Genomic DNA, 16,546 nt, shown 5'->3' with positions numbered 1-16,546 from the left:
GACGTTCTCATTCAGAACACAATTATATCTATGCATATCTTATCAAAGGCATTTCATCTCAACTGGTTTTAATAATTTCGTAAAAACACTGTCAGAAAGATGAGAGAAATAATTTTAGACTGGAGGGGTAGAGAAATTCTTAAAAATTCAGACAAGCAGGAAAAACAGAACAATGCCACCTTACAAAGTTTATATAACAGTTGCTAAACCTCTTATATTTTATACATAATCTTTCAACATGTACTGACAGTGTGAATGGGAAAACCCAAAATGTGTAATGTAGCAGAAACTGGCCATAGGAAAAACAGCCCTGTAATCAGGAAGTCAACTGAATTAAACAACTAAAAAAAGAAGGTGATGTAAGTTCTTGTTTTCTACATGAATAGGAATGAAGAATTCAATTCACAGAACGCACATCATGCAGGTTTGACAGTAATGCCTCAATCCCTTTTGAGATAGGTGGTGGAGGGGTGATAGTAGTGACTCAAACAGATTTCAGTTTTAGCACCTGAGCTGCTGATTTAAACACCTTCAGAGGACAACGGTATTGCAACAGTAGGTACGCAGGCCATGCGTATGCATTAAACAAGTGTAGCAGATAAATCAGCAGAACAGAAAAGATAAAAAAATACTGAACAAATTAAATCTTCCATTTTATATCACAGAGTGTTGCAACATTGGCAGGAAATTGCTTTCTGCAGGGAAATGTGTGCAAATTCCATGTCAGGTTATTGAACTTTTAACCAGTTATCCTTCCAAGATTGGTAACTTATATTTTTTTTAAATGACAATTTTCTTCATGGAAGAAGAAGCCTGAAGCACCACACATTAAGAAATAGAGAATTTCAAGATGTTCATTGTACAAACTAGTTACACATTACAAAACAGTAAAATAGTTTAGAATTCATCACTTTATAATATTATCATATTCTAATAAGATAGACATAAAAAATGATACAATGGTCACTCTGTAACAAGTACAGAAGGACAGCAGGATTTAGAGTTATGGTCTGAGCAGCTGAACAGGTAGGTCTTGTGGAGGTCTGAAAGGAATAAGAGAGCAGTAGTGATAAGACACTTTGTTCAATTACAGGTGGGTTAGGGATGACAATGTGCAGGTATGAGTGTGAAGAGACTGAAGAGAAGACCTACATCAGCTTTGAAGCATTAGGAGGAATAACCATGAAGAACAGCTTCACCAATTAGGCATCTTCAACAAAATGTCAGACACTTAAAATATTTTCTTGTTTACTAAAAAAAAAACATACCACACATTTAACATGTAAAACACAAGTTTACAATACCATTGTCAGGGATATTCTAACCCCCATATATTCAAAAATTCAGAATCTCCCTTATTGATGACACAGAGTTTTTGAGGGAGAAGAGCAGGGTATAAATTGAAATTATTCAGCAAAGTTATGCAATGTTTAACTGTCCCCTGGGGAGAATTAAGGAATATGATTAGGAAGTATTTTTGAAATTTGAAGTATGTAATTATCTCGCATCTCTAATGCAGAAATGAAAAGCCATTCAGACGTGATTTACATTTTTAATACGTGTTTTCTTGATAAGGAACCAGAATGTTATAACAATCAAGCATGTTCCCTGCTACCAAGATTTTCGTTAATTATTTGGTAGTCTTATTTTGCTAGTGTACTATATGTTTTTAACAGAATGTCTAAAACATTGAGACCCTTTAAAATTATTTTAAACAAGATCCAAGATTTGCATGTATATTATACACGCAAAGCCTGACTGAGAAAGAATGAGATAATATGCACTGAACCACATATACAATTCTTCATTCAAATTGACAAAGATAAACATAATCAGAGCAATACATGAAAGTATATTGAGTAAATAAAATATGAAATAGCTATTGTTTTTAAGTAGAATACTGTACTGTATAACTTACTGTTACACATTTTATGGCCTGGAAGCTAAGGTACAGTGCCTTGCGAAAGTATTCGGCCCCCTTGAACTTTTCAACCTTTTGCCACATTTCAGGCTTCAAACATAAAGATATAAATTTTTTATTTTATGTGAAGAATCACCAACAAGTGGGACACAATTGTGAAGTGGAACGAAATCTATTGGATTTTTGAAACTTTTTTAACTAATAAAAAAATGAAAAGTGGGGCGTGCAAAATTATTCGGCCCCTTTACTTTCAGTGCAGCAAACTCACTCCAGAAGTTCAGCGAGGATCTCTGAATGATCCAATGTTGTCCTAAATGACTGATGGTGATAAATAGAATCCACCTGTGTGTAATCAAGTCTCTGTATAAATGCACCTGCTCTGTGATAGTCTCAAGGTTCTGTTGAAAGCGCAGAGAGCATCATGAAGACCAAGGAACACACCAGGCAGGTCCGTAATACTGTTGTGGAGAAGTTTAAAGCCGGATTTGGATACAAAAAGATTTCCCAAGCTTCAAACATCCCAAGGAGCACTGTGCAAGCGATCATCTTGAAATGGAAGGAGTATCAGACCACTGCAAATCTACCAAGACCTGGCCGTCCCTCTAAACTTTCAGCTCAGACAAGGAGAAGACTGATCAGAGATGCAGCCAAGAGGCCCATGATCACTCTGGATGAACTGCAGAGAACTACAGCTGAGGTGGGAGAGTCTGTCCATAGGACAACAATCAGTCTTACACTGCACAAATCTGGCCTTTATGGAAGAGTGGCAAGAAGAAAGCCATTTCTCAAAGATATCCATAAAAAGTCTCGTCTAAAGTTTGCCACAAGCCACTTGGGAGACACCCCAAACATGTGGAAGAAGGTGCTCTGGTCAGATGAAACCAAAATCGAACTTTTTGGCCACAATGCAAAACGATATGTTTGGCGTAAAAGCAACACAGCTCATCACCCTCAACACACCATCCCCACTGTCAAACATGGTGGTGGCAGCATCATGGTTTGGGCCTGCTTTTCTTCAGCAGGGACAGGGAAGATGGTTAAAATTGAGGGGAAGATGGATGCAGCCAAATACAGGACCATTCTGGATGAAAACCTGTTGGAGTCTGCAAAAGACCTGAAACTGGGACGGAGATTTATCTTCCAACAAGACAATGATCCCAAACATACAGCAAAATCTACAAAGGAATGGTTCACAAATAAACGTATCCAGGTGTTTGAATGGCCAAGTCAAAGTCCAGACCTGAATCCAATCGAGAATCTGTGGAAAGAGCTGAAAACTGCTGTTCACAAACGCTCTCCATCCAACCTCACTGAGCTCGAGCTGTTTTGCAAGGAAGAATGGGCAAGAATTTCAGTCTCTCGATGTGCAAAACTGATAGAGACATACCCCAAGCGACTTGCAGCTGTAATCGCAGCAAAAGGTGGCTCTACAAAGTATTAACGCAAGGGGGCCGAATAATTTTGCACGCCCCACTTTTCATTTTTTTTATTAGTTAAAAAAGTTTCAAAAATCCAATAGATTTCGTTCCACTTCACAATTGTGTCCCACTTGTTGGTGATTCTTCACATAAAATAAAAAATTTATATCTTTATGTTTGAAGCCTGAAATGTGGCAAAAGGTTGAAAAGTTCAAGGGGGCCGAATACTTTCGCAAGGCACTGTAATTACTACTGATTGTAGGATCTATTCATTATTTAATGAAGAACTTCATCCATAATGCAATGACTAATGTTTGTGAAAACGTTCCTAGCAGCTCCCGGCCAAAGGCTCTATAACAGATAAAAACATAAAATAAATTAAAAGTTTTTTGGGGGGCCAACAGATATAGAATATTAAGAAAATAATGATGTTCCTTAACATACATTTTTTAAAGAAAATATTTGATGAAAAAAAACATGTATATATTGTTGGTATTCATACTGTACTTAAAAAGTTCTCCATGATGAATGTATTGGAGTCCACACACTTCAGACAATAACTGTGTTCATTTATATGTAGATGAAACAACTCCAGAGCCTTTCTTTAAGTTATTATCAAATAATAATCACTTGGAAATAGGATAACCTTTTATTACAGCACACAGAAGGATGTAAGCCAGGAGATATTTACATAATGTAAAGCAGACTTCCTGGCTTTGTCAACCAGTGGAAATCTTTTGTTTAACCCATCAATTGTACGATCCACTCTTTCCTGTGCAAATAGAAAGAGATTTCATATATGTTCACAAAAAGCACAAAAGGGTACAAAAAGGAAATGTTTAAATTTAGAACCCCCACATCTTGTCTTTCACAACTCCACCCTCAAAGCCTGTTTAGGTTTCTGAATTCCTCCAGTTCCCCTGGTGTTTTCCTATTTTGACTGTTGAGTTGAAGGACTCTAACATCACAGGAGTTTCAGATAATACAAAAAGGCTTACTTCCCATCATGCAATTAAACTCCTAATTTTGCTTTGTCTTGAGGAAGGGAAGTCTCAGAATACTTAGTGAAAAATACTTCTGGAAAAAAGTAGAGGTTCAGACTGGATATGAGCCGGCTTCTGAACTGTAACCATAAAACAATGTAATAAGGAATTATTTTTTGGCATACATCTGAACCCTGTTAGTTATATAAATGTTTGTTTCTACGTTTATACAACTATCACAATGTGTGGGTTTCACAAGTGAAGAGTTCACAGAGTACAGGTAAGATCACCCTTCTTTATTAAATTTAAAGTTGGCTTCCAAGTCAAATTAACATAATATTCATTTGCATGAAGAAATTGGTCTTAAAGTCAGTGTACATCTGTTATAGTAGATTGATAAAGCATAGTGGTGAGTGATTTTTAAATGTATTTGCTTACATAAAACCTACTTGGATTGGTAGAAAAAGGATCAACAGACACTGTTCGAAAATAAAGTATTTTAGGAGACACATATTTATAGTCCAGTGTTATGTTAGTTAAAATGGTACAGTCCAAAAGCTATTGTTCCTAATCCCGCCTAGCCTAAACATAAATGTTTTCTTTGGCTAGGCGTTATTTTAAAAAAATCCAAATATTTATTAACATACCGAAATACGAAATAAATGCTTCTTTTAAATTCACAAAACTGATTTCTTATTATATCCAAAAGTCTTGAAAAACCCAGTACAAATCTGCAGTGGACGTTCATGGCCTATTGGTTTTATCGTTTCATGGTGTTTATACCGTTGTCAGACTGCGAGCTGGAACATCGTGCAATTACTACAATTCTATATACACACACCTCTTCCATGCTGGGATTATAGTCTTGCCAGACGTTTTCCACCGCCGATGGGAAAATAGCAATTAAATCGATGACTACTTTCTAGCATGTTTGAGCTGGTTCTGTAGGGTGAAAAGTAAAGATTATTTGGACAGCATAGTGAACTGCACAGTGTATGTGTACTTGCGAGTGTCTGTGAGTCAGTGTGTTTGACAGGGCTGGAGTTAAGGGGCTCCCTCTTACTGTGAAAACTATGCTGTAACTTTGGGACGATCTTTTCGGGCTTGTGTTGTCCAGTGGATGAGCTCTGGAGGATTCAAAGCGAAGCTTCATTCTGCATTGCAGCGTAACAAGTTTTACGGGTTTTTCCTCTTTACTGGATGTGAAGAGTACCCCTTTAATTTATGTATCTGGTGAAAAAAACCTGAAGACGGATCTGGGAAGTGAGATATAAAGAAAAGCTTAAAGTATGGTATTTGATTTACTTTCGGAAGTGATTGTATTTTTCACATGAACGCTTACAGAAACTAATTTACGGAATTGTCCAAAACTAAATGAAATGTTAGGTAAGTTGGAACATACTACTTAAACTAATTTTCACTATTAATCGTGTGCCAAAATTGAATTATTTTTAATTATATCCTAACATATGGTTAGGTTGTAAAACGTTGTTAACTTGAATGCCAAAATTAAGCAGTTGGTATCCTGTGGGTTATTTGTCATTTGTTATTATCCTTATGGATTTTAACGTTTGGATTATATAAACTATTATAATGGTGTCTTCTTTCGTAATTGCCAGAACTATTTAGGCTTTGTTTAAAATATCAGTTCATAAATATTTTACAATGTTTTCTCAACCTTTTTCATGCAAGTCTTTAGAATTATTTCATGTTGTGAAAGTGAAAATAAACCGAAATTAAACCTATTATTACAGTTAAGCTGCTGTACTACAGTATATTGCCTACATATACTGTATGTTCCTGCAGAACACAAGTTAAGAGGTTAATGCTTATCCGGAAAAATGTATTTCACGATTTAGCCTACTCTGTTATGATTCAGGACTTGAGTTTGGAATGCTAAGCACGACGATTTACACTTCTTCCTTTTCGTCTCTTGGATGCCTTAAGCTTATGTGAAGGTCTAAGTGACCGTAGAGGTCTTCGGCAAGTCTTCAGGCACGTGTTTGCAAAACTTAATAACCACAGTACCTAGGTATAGGTGTTTATAAACATACAAGATGACATCTATCTGGCTGTATTCCAAAAAAAGTATTACAAACTCTTTACAAAGTATACACACACAGCTCACAACTAATAGTATTATGTATTTCTAAATATAATAAAGCTTTAAGAGGACTTTAATTATGTTTCATGTTTAGATTTGTGTAGTTCTGTAAATACTGTTGATGTGATTCTAGTGGATTTTTCAAATGCATTGATTTTTTTAACCCCTTATGTTTGAATACATAATTATCAACCTAAAGGGATTTCACGTGTGACAGATAACAGTAGGCCACTGGAAAGCAGTATTGATTAATATTGATCTTTATCACGTACAAAAGTACATAATATAAAGGCTATGCCTGTGCTCTATTTCAATAGTACTAGGGTTTGAAATCTATGTTATTTCAACAAGTTGTTTTTTCACTAATAAAGTGCCATACAATGAACTCAGCACGTACTGTAAGTGTATTTTGTGAATTGTCGAACTGAGTTGAACTTTTTTACAGGCAGCTTTTCCTGTGATAAGCCTCACAGTTTGCAGGCTACTGATTAAAATAGCCTCTTATGAATAGTTACAGTGGCTGTAAGTGTGGGACCGGTAATTTGTATGAAATTCTGATGCAATGGAAGAGTTTTATCTTTTGGCCCATTAATTAACAGCTTAACTTGAGTAGCACACAGAGGTATCACTTACCTTTCTTGGTTTGCAAATATGCTGAGTTGATGTCTAAAGAGCTTCTTTAAACTGATGGGAACAGTGGATGGTTAATGTTTCTTGCTTCTCTTCTAACCTTAGAAACCAAACTTAAACATTTGTTTCATTGGACATGGTATATTAACTGTGTAATTCACCCTGTACATTAATTATGTTTGATGTTTATTCTTAATGTGCAACAACTCCAATGACTCTTCTATATTTTGTGACAATGTTTTTGAAAACAGAATTGCATGGAATATATACATTTTTCTTCCTTTTAAAGGATATTGGGAATGTTCTTGCAAAAATACAATTGTACCTTCATGCTTATTTTACTTACAAGGAAATAAGAAAGGATTCTTTGTTGCAGCCTCTCATTTTAGCAATTTGAATATAGAAAAGGAGATTAATATTCCTGTCTTTGCCTATATTTTTCTCATACAGCTTTCTTTACTGATACTTGACATTTTCTGTTAGCTTTTATGAACTAACATGCTTTGGCTGGCGTGCAACACAAGTGTACCGTTTATAGAAGAGGCCTAATCAGAGTCCATCTAGTTAACATTTCTGTTTAGTTTCAACTGAGGTTTGCATTCTACTAAACTTTTAAAGCTCTGGATAAATATTGTTCCTTATGGGCACCAATCACAGGTTTTGTTCACACAGAAAGATTTGTGTAATTAGACCAATTAGACTGCATTGCACGCTGTGTTTGACTACTCTCCATTTAAGTGCCTTTGAGGCTCTGCTATATGGGTAAGGCTCAACTAACAGTTAGCTCTGATACCAGGTTAATAAAATTTAGTAGGACTTCTTTAGTGTCCTTTAGATTAAATCTGTTTAGTCTATTAGTGACACATTTAATACACAGTACAGTACCTTCCAAAGGTTTGGAACATGAGAGTTAAAATGTATTATTGCTTTACAGTTTGTATTTGTGAGAATTAGTTAAATATGAATGATAAGTTAAATATAATACATATTTTATTTTAGTGTAATTCCGCATACATTTGATGGTATTAGAACACAAACATGCTTTATGTTCAAGATTACTTAACTCTGTGTAATCGTTTGAGATTATTTGTCATGGCCACTTAGAGTTATTGCCTATTTTTGGGGTCTTCTAACATAATTTTTTGTTCAGCATGTAAAATGCATGCACAATTAATTTAAGTCTGGAGGTTAGGTTGGCCAGTCTATGATTTTCCATTTTTCTTTATGAATCAATTCCTAAGATACACTAACTGTACATTTTGGGTCACTATTGAGCTGGATGATGAAGTACTACTCATTAAATATAGAAACATTTTTTCTTTTACTAAAGCAGATAAATGGTGTTTGCAAACTTCAGAACTTATTCTGTTGCTTCATTCCATAACATTACAACCACTACACAGATTAGGTGATGTCCTTTGGAGAATCTGCAGCTCCTTACGCCTTAACCTTTCTCTGACTCATCTTTGTACATCCAAGGATATTCTAATCTGTGTTATCTGTTCTTGGTGCTGATGAGAAGTTTATATCTTCCAGTGTAGCCTTTGTAATTCTGCTGTCTCAATCTTCTGCAAAATGTGTATTTCGATACCCCCGACCCTGCTCTCTAGAGGTTATTGAAGACGTTGTTTTAGGTCTTCTTTGACGGCTCTGATAGGTTTTCTGGTTTTCACATTGGAGATGTTTTTAGCAAACCCTGTCTTGGCTAATTGGTAATTAAATCTCTGGATTCTCTCCTATCATCTGTATTCGAAATTTATTTATTTATTGTAAATTTATTTTGACATGCCCAAATTCTGTAATATGGTTGGGACTGACTTTTTCCTTCTGTTCAGCTTCAGAATTGCCTACTTTTCTTTCCCAGTTACTTTATGAGTGCCTAATTATCCAACAGCAAAAACCTGACCAACAAGGCAATGCATTAAAATCCCAACAAATCCTCTCAGTATAAGTTCATCTTTTAGTACCTTAAACCTATTTCACTGTGATACAATTTGTATCAAAACTGAAAAGAATTTGCATACATGAACTTATTTTAGAAGTAGAGACCTTCATTTCTATTATGAAAATATTCTATAATTTTCAAAAAATAATAAGTTAAACAAATTTAGTTTATTATTGTTGAGAGGGAACTGGAGCTTTCCACAAGTATGCCGACTTGTAAAGACTAGCAGGATTTAATAATACATGCTGGAAATTTTATATGATTTTGTCGTATTTCGCTTAACTTAATGCACTTTTAATACACAAAGTACTACTGGGATAGTACTGAAAGATGACATGTATAACCCACTTAGTTTCTCATGTAATTTAATAGGTAAGTCCCCAAAGAACACTGTTTAATTTTCAAGAGTTGTTTCAGAAGAAATGTTTTTATTAAATACATTGTTGGACTGTTGTCACCCACATACACTTCAGAGATGAATGAATGTATATGGAACTGAAACGTTATGCATTGTGACATGTATTTAGATTTTGAGTGATATGCACTACTCAAAAGAAGTGTATTTTGGTTTTGGTGTGAATTATCTAACAGACCTTGTGGTTGACAGCTAACAACTTGTCTTAGCTTAGTGATTACACCTTACAGATGAAGAGTTCAAATGTTGCATAACTGGAGACAGAAAGTTGCCAGACTGAAGTCACTAAGAAATGTGTCACTACACAGTCGAGGACCAGGAATGGATGCCCAATATGCAATATGCAACTTTGCCCAAGGACTGATACTTGATGCATTATGCCCTTTGGAACAGGGACAACAATGTCTAACAAGCCCCACCATACTTGAGTGAAAGGGGGAGCACTCGTGTGTTTAGTAACAGGCTTTACCAACAGGGATTATGTGTGTGACAACTGGTAAAGGTATCAGTCCTCCTGAAAACACCATTTGCTCTATCTGCAATGGACATGTGCTCATGTGATGTGGGGAAGACAGCAGTGGATTCTAGTTCTGTTTACTGATCAAAGTAAAGGTGAAATGACAGACAGCAATGCTGATGGAGATCCTGCGGGGAACACTTTGTTGATGCCACTGCTGTGAGAACTATTTGGAAAGGGGGGCTGGCATATCTGTTCAGCGAATAGCAGACTTTGTGTGAGAGTGGCCTGTAACACGTCCAATGTAGTCAAGAAAAATGACCTTCAGGAAGTGAAAATAGATCTTAAAGGTGACATGATCTAATTTCTTGTTAAGTCAGTATTCACTACATCATTCTGACTATAAGAGAGAAAGTTTTCATTTACAGTGTAAATCCACTGTTCAAACATTCAAAACCTCCAACATTGTGTAGTGTTTCCTTTTTATTTTACTTGTACTTTGGGACTAATTAACAATTTAGATTCTTCCAGTAGACGTTTTCCCACGTTTGTGAGTCAGTGAAGCTGTAATGAAATTTTAATATAGTCTTTCAATAATCTGTAGAGATTTTATTTTCCCCATATTATTGTAACATATTCAGTTGGCTCTTTTTCATATCCTTAATACTATTGTGTACTGTTCTGATATGAAGCAGATTTTATTCTGTAGTTTGTTTATACAACCATTTGCTTAATTGTACATTTGAAGGTATCTAAAGACACTGGTTTTCCAGATTGTGTTGGTATGGTAATTCAAAACTTTCAGAATCAATCAGAATCATAGGATATCTATCTTAAACAAGTTTGCATCATTCTCCAGATTTGTTTTTAAAACCTTGAAATGCATTTTAATTGGTGTTTCTGTACTTCAAGCAGAATCTCTTTAAATTCTCCACTAATTCCTCGTCTGTCTCTCGAGCTCAATCTTTTCAAAGTCTGTGAAATTCTAAACATTTGATTTGGTGATATGGAATGATACCAAAAAGATTCTCTCAACTCACTCTCAAGTCACTCTTATCTTGTTAGTTTGAAAATAGTAGATCAATACAGCATGCTCTTTTCTGACAAACTAAGTGAGAAAGCAGTTGTTAGTCATAGCTACTGTACCATTTCGATCTCACCTACTGTCATTTCTGTAAGTTTTTCTTAGCCTGTGTGAGGAACGTTAAAATCTTTGTGAGAAACATGAAGATCCTTCATTTTCACATACAGTACATCCCAGATTTCATTATATAAGGCTCTTTAGAGTACTTCTTCCCTTCCAGAATCTTCCTTGTCTATTGGAATGCTCTGTATCTACTAATGTAGTATTTGTCACCACAACTCTTTACTAGACATTTGCCTAAATTCCAATTATATAATAATAATATAGCTTTTGTTTCTTGCATTTTGTATCTAGTATTCCTAGCATTGAGATATAAAAATTGAAATCCATGGTACTTTGATGTTTTATTCTTTATACTTTATGAATTCATACATTTTATGTACTATATATATATAGGTATTGATAATGACTGTGTTTGTCTAGCATAAATAATGAACAGTTACTTTATGGTCATTATATACAGTAAACTAATAAGTTTAGCTTAATGTTATTAAGAAATTTACAAAAGATAAACCCTTTTTTACAGATCGCACAAACTGTAACAATTGCTGTTATAGTATCCAAAGGCAAATTGCAGGTGTGGTTTCAAGAGGTTACAATAGTCTGTTTTCTGCTTTATGGTGAGGTCTTGTATCATTTGTTTAGTTTTACTATTCAGTTGCTCCTTTTTACAAATGTCCTGGCCTCATTAACACACTAGAATATCTTTCTCTCATTTTTGTTATTTTGTCTAAACTAGGTGTATTTACAGTACAACAGTTTTTAATCGTTTCTATTTATTTTGTTTAATCTACGAGCTCAACTGTTGTCTCCTGGCAATGTGACAAAATTACTGAAATTTATTGTATAACATATAAAAGACTTCAGGCTCTAGTGAAAAACACTGACCGTTCAATAGTTGCCGATTCTACCCTGGTCCTTTAAAGCAAAGGTGTTTTGGAGTTTCCTCATGAAGGTCTGTGTGCTGTCACTCTTAACATGTTCACGCCTGTTTGCCTTGGTGCAAATTCCTATGATTATGGAAGTCACAGGGATTGTAAATCACCAGAACGTGTAATACAGGCACAAACAGATTCATTAGCTGCACATAGCGCACAACCCTTACCACCAGAAACAGCATTTTTGGAATAGTTTTGTTGCCTGTACATGGCTGCTGGAAAACTGTGCAGACATTGTGCAAAATGTTGAAGCAATGGAAGGAAGTGTAAGTCTGAAAGTCTCATTCAGGATGAGGAAGAATTAAAAAAACAACTTGGGTACAAACTGGAAACCATAAAAAATGTACTCCTTTGTTTCAGTGCTGTGTAAACTTGCTCTGGGTGTTTTGTTTTAGTGATTAGAAGCAATGCCCAGTGGCATTAGAAGTTAAGTGAGCTTCACCCTGATTATTGTAATCCTAAAGTTGAAATCAGGACTTGTACTTGTGTAATATTTTGTCTTGACTATGTTGTGGGAAGTTTTTTCCTAATTTTCACTCAAGGGGTGACTCACCACAGTGATAGATATAGTATATATACTCTGTTTACACAGAGTATTGAAAATATTGTTGATCAGAAACATGCTTTATAATGCATTGGGGTGCTTGTAATATTGAGATTTAGTCTATTTTGAGTGCCTTAATGGACCTATGTGGCTGTTTTAAGAAGAAAATTGTATAAATCAGTATAGCGAATGCAAGGTTTTTAGTTGTTCACTTAATTGGTTTTTAATTGGTCACTTTAATTGTGAGTTTAATATTACTTTATATTGCTCAATGGCATTAATACAGATCTAGTTTCTGTGTTGCGGGCATGTCTGTTTGCTGGAATGTAATTCGATTTTAGAAGCAAGTTAAATTTATCCTCAATCACAACTGTTTTAATCACAAGGATGATATGTATACACAGTCATTAAGGGTGAAAGAAATGTGTTAATATATTCTGATGCAACCTTTACATGGATAGCTTTAGCAAAGCAATATTTGTGCTGTGATGCACAACTGGAAGAACTAATGCTGTTGGAAAGTTACTCTTTTTAAATCTTAATTGGAACTTAATTTATACAGCTTTCACTTAATTGGAAGAATTTTCACTTAATTGTTTCTTCAATTAGGCACAACAAAAAATGTCATTCTTCAGGGGAAAGGGGAAGGTTTTATGTATAAGCGCATAGATAAAACAATAGAGTTATGTGGAAACTTTGCTATGTTAACATAGAAAGACCAGAAATGTCAGAATGTATAAGATACAATGAAGTTTCAGCATTAATCTGACATTAAATATATTTATGACATGTTAAAACAAAACAATGCTCACATTTGTAATGTTAGTACAAAACATCAATTACCATAGCACCAAATAATAAAAGTAATTTAATTCTTTAATAAATGCTTCCAATATAGAACTAAATACTTTATATAGTAGTAGATTTGCATGTGCATGTGTGTAGATTTGCATGTGCTTGCATTCTTGTATGAATACATTACCTATTAAGAAACAAATTTCTATATGAAACTATGAAACAATAATGTGCAATTTAGCATATTAAATTGTAAACTGCAACATAAAGTATAAAGAACTTAAAATTTGCATACTGTATGGAATATGTTGCAGACAGATTTTTACATATTATTATCAAGAGTCATGCTTACAAAATTACAGATATTTGAAGAAACTTCAGTACAGGGGAACTGCAAAGAAAATAGTTATCCATCACAAGAGTTGAGTACACCCTTATGTGTTACCAAGATTATGGATCATTAAAGGATTTATTTGCAAGATGGAGAAAAACTCTTAACCTATACCTAGTTTTAAATTCAGGAGATAGTTAGACAAAGACCTTTACACAACAAATAAAAAAAAACACAGAACCATCATATCTACTGTATATTTAACAGTTCAACATAGACTGAAAGATGTTATTAAATAGAAGATTAAATAAAATGGATTAAATAGTAGAGCTATTAGTTATACCAATGTAACTATAAGACAGGCAAACAGAGTGAAGTGTTTTTTGTTTGCATGACAATATGCACACAACAAGAAACCTAACCAGGATATGTATCCCGGACAGAAGAATCAAAACTTGAGATTTTCTGAAGACATCAGAGAAAGTAAAAATGATACAAAATATCTCTTGTAAGAAACACAACAGAAATGAAACAGTGTGATGTGTGTAAATATTAAATGTTGAAATTGAAACTGCAGGCTCCAGAGTCTATATGACAATCCAACTGAAGCAATTTGAAAATACATGCACTCGAATATAGGAGAAAATTTAAAAACAGGCATAAACTTTGGTATAGTTTTGATGATTATTAGAACAATATAGCAATATTTGCCAAGAATACTGCTGTATATATGTGCAAAATTAAAGAGCAAAGCTAATGGTAAAAAATGACTTGCAAAGTACTAAACTGATCATGCATTCTAATGTGCTTATTTTAAATGTCTGTCCTTCTGTATTGTCTTATTTAAGGTAACCTTCACTCACAGCAATAATCTCTTTTAAACAACTGCAAAAGTATTGAATGTTTCCAAAAGTTGAAACGTTACTTTATGAAACATTTTTAAATGTTTTACCAAAAAAATAATATTGTATTGGTATCATAGGGCCAGTCCGCAACCTGTAACATTTAAATTTTTTTAGCAAAGGGGAACCAAACATCTGGAGGTAAATATCTTCTGTAACTGAAGGAAAAAAAAAACAGAAACAAAAGTTCATGTGAATGTAACAAAAGAGAAAATTAATTCAAGACACAGTGTGGAGTACTGGTGAGGGCTCTAAAGCTGTGGGCTCATATCTCAGATACGACACTGTTGTTGTACTCTTGAAGATAACATTGCAGTCGCAATCTATGGATCTCATTTTTACAGAGCAAAAACTTGTGGGCCAGTTGCAACCTGCTGCATAGCTGCTGCTGTGAAAAAAGAAAAGCAAAGTACAAAATGTACTGAATGTCTATTGTGGCAGTTGATTCCTAGCAAAATGTTTGCTGTGTTCTGACAAAGAAGAATTTGATGTCATAGACTGATATTTCCAGTACGAATGCAATTGGAGATAAAAGGTGCAAATAAACTGATTAGCTTTTAATCATAGTTGGATTTGGTTACTTTGTTAACATGAACATTTGTGTCAAATGCTTTGAAATACTAAAGTATAGATACTGCTGTATATACAGTACAGTGCCTTGAAAAAGTATTCAGACCCTTCCTGGTGTCTAATTTTACAGAATTACAAAATTATGCATACACATTTTTAATCTTATTTTATTCCAAATTTGAATGCTCAAACCGAAGACATTCAAGGGTACAATAAATTACAGTAAATGTCAGCAAAAACCACAGAGAAAAAAATGCATAATTATTCAGACTCACAATATTAAATTGAAGAAGATTTATCAGCAATTACAGAGATCTTTTTGGGGTAAGTCTACAGACTTTGTTTTTTTCCATTCTCCTTAGCAGATTTGCGTAAGCTCTCTTGAGTTGCTTAAGGGTCATTCTCCTGTTGAAAGGTGAATTTGTGTCCTAATTTTAGGTCTTTAGCAGACTACAGCAGGCTTTCCTTTAGTATTTGTCTTTCTTTTGCTCCATTTTTTTGCTCCTTATGTTCCCCCCAGTCTTGACAAGATGCTTGCTGATGAGTCGCTGTTGATGAGGTGTGGCCCCATAACACAATTCTGCCCCCACGGTGCTTGACAGTAGGGATGGTGTTGACTGAAACATGTCCTGTGACCAAAACGTTTCAATTTTGTCTAGTCTCACCACTCCATGCAGGATGTAAGATGTTTTTATTCAGCTTCTTTCATTAATGCCAGTTTTGACCCATGGACATTATCTACCATCTTCATAGTGGCACACCTAACCAGTTTTCTCCTTGTCTGTCTCCTCAATTTGGATGGATAGCCTGATCTAGGCCGAGTTTGAGTAGTACAATATACCTTCCACATCTTAATCATCGGCTTCATCATGCTCAAAGGGATATTCAGTTTCTTATACCCTTTAAGTTTTTATACCCTTTTCTTGGTGGGAGTCTTTATACAACCTTATCCCTGATTGGATAAATATTTGTTTGGAATTCACTACCTGATTGATGGTACCTTACAGGGACTTGTATTTACTGTATTTACTGTATTCAGATACAGAGGCTTCTTAACTAATTGTGTGTCTTGTTAGGGTAATTTTGTACATCTAAATTAGGTTTGCGACAGCAGAGGATATACTTCCATCATGACTTTTCCTATTGTTTGTCATTTATATTAATTATCTATTTACTTATTCTTTGAGTATGTAGAGTAGATTATAAACATAACAAATATTAATGAAAACAAACTTATTAATAAAAATGTGAAAACTGTGCATGGGTCTGAATGTGTTTGCAAGGCACTGTAGCAAAATATGAATTAGACTGGAATAGTACATATTATATTAAATAAAACAATTTTATTAACATTTTATAATTTCTGTTTTGACTTAAAGTATTATTGATAATTGTTTCTTTATGCTGTGGAATTTTGATAGTGAAACAGCAGTCTCATTCCACACTGTT

The 16,546-nt window shown here is 34.5% G+C and overlaps 1 protein-coding gene and 1 long non-coding RNA gene across 8 annotated transcripts in view; one reads left to right on the top strand and one right to left on the bottom strand.

Annotated features, from left to right (window-relative positions):
* Positions 1-632: 632 nt before the first annotated feature.
* LOC148653808 (uncharacterized) lies at positions 633-11,987 on the bottom strand. 2 transcript variants are annotated; one of them, XR_015924846.1, is made up of 4 exons: positions 11,906-11,987; positions 7,060-7,156; positions 5,164-5,264; positions 633-1,043 (listed from the first exon to the last, which is right to left on the bottom strand). It is a non-coding gene; the product is annotated as an uncharacterized LOC148653808 (long non-coding RNA). The 2 variants fall into 2 exon arrangements; XR_015924845.1 differs by having other exon boundaries at positions 5,164-7,156.
* The window catches only part of arhgef9a (Cdc42 guanine nucleotide exchange factor 9a), a 143,454-nt gene continuing 131,205 nt past the window's right edge, over positions 4,298-16,546 (top strand). For 4 of the 6 annotated variants that reach the window (XM_088596752.1, XM_088596750.1, XM_088596747.1 and 1 more), the window contains exon 1: positions 5,570-5,708. The gene's annotated coding sequence lies outside the window, so the exon portion shown is untranslated. Of the gene's footprint in view, positions 4,603-5,569; positions 5,709-12,124; positions 12,222-16,546 lie in introns of those variants that run through there. The other 2 variants (XM_088596748.1, XM_088596749.1) reach the window with 2 other exon arrangements.

The sequence above is a fragment of the Lepisosteus platostomus genome, chromosome 10 (assembly GCF_059453375.1).
Source record: "Lepisosteus platostomus isolate fLepPlt1 chromosome 10, fLepPlt1.hap1, whole genome shotgun sequence".
NCBI lineage: Eukaryota > Metazoa > Chordata > Actinopteri > Semionotiformes > Lepisosteidae > Lepisosteus > Lepisosteus platostomus.
This window is presented reverse-complemented; position numbering and strand designations above follow the sequence as displayed.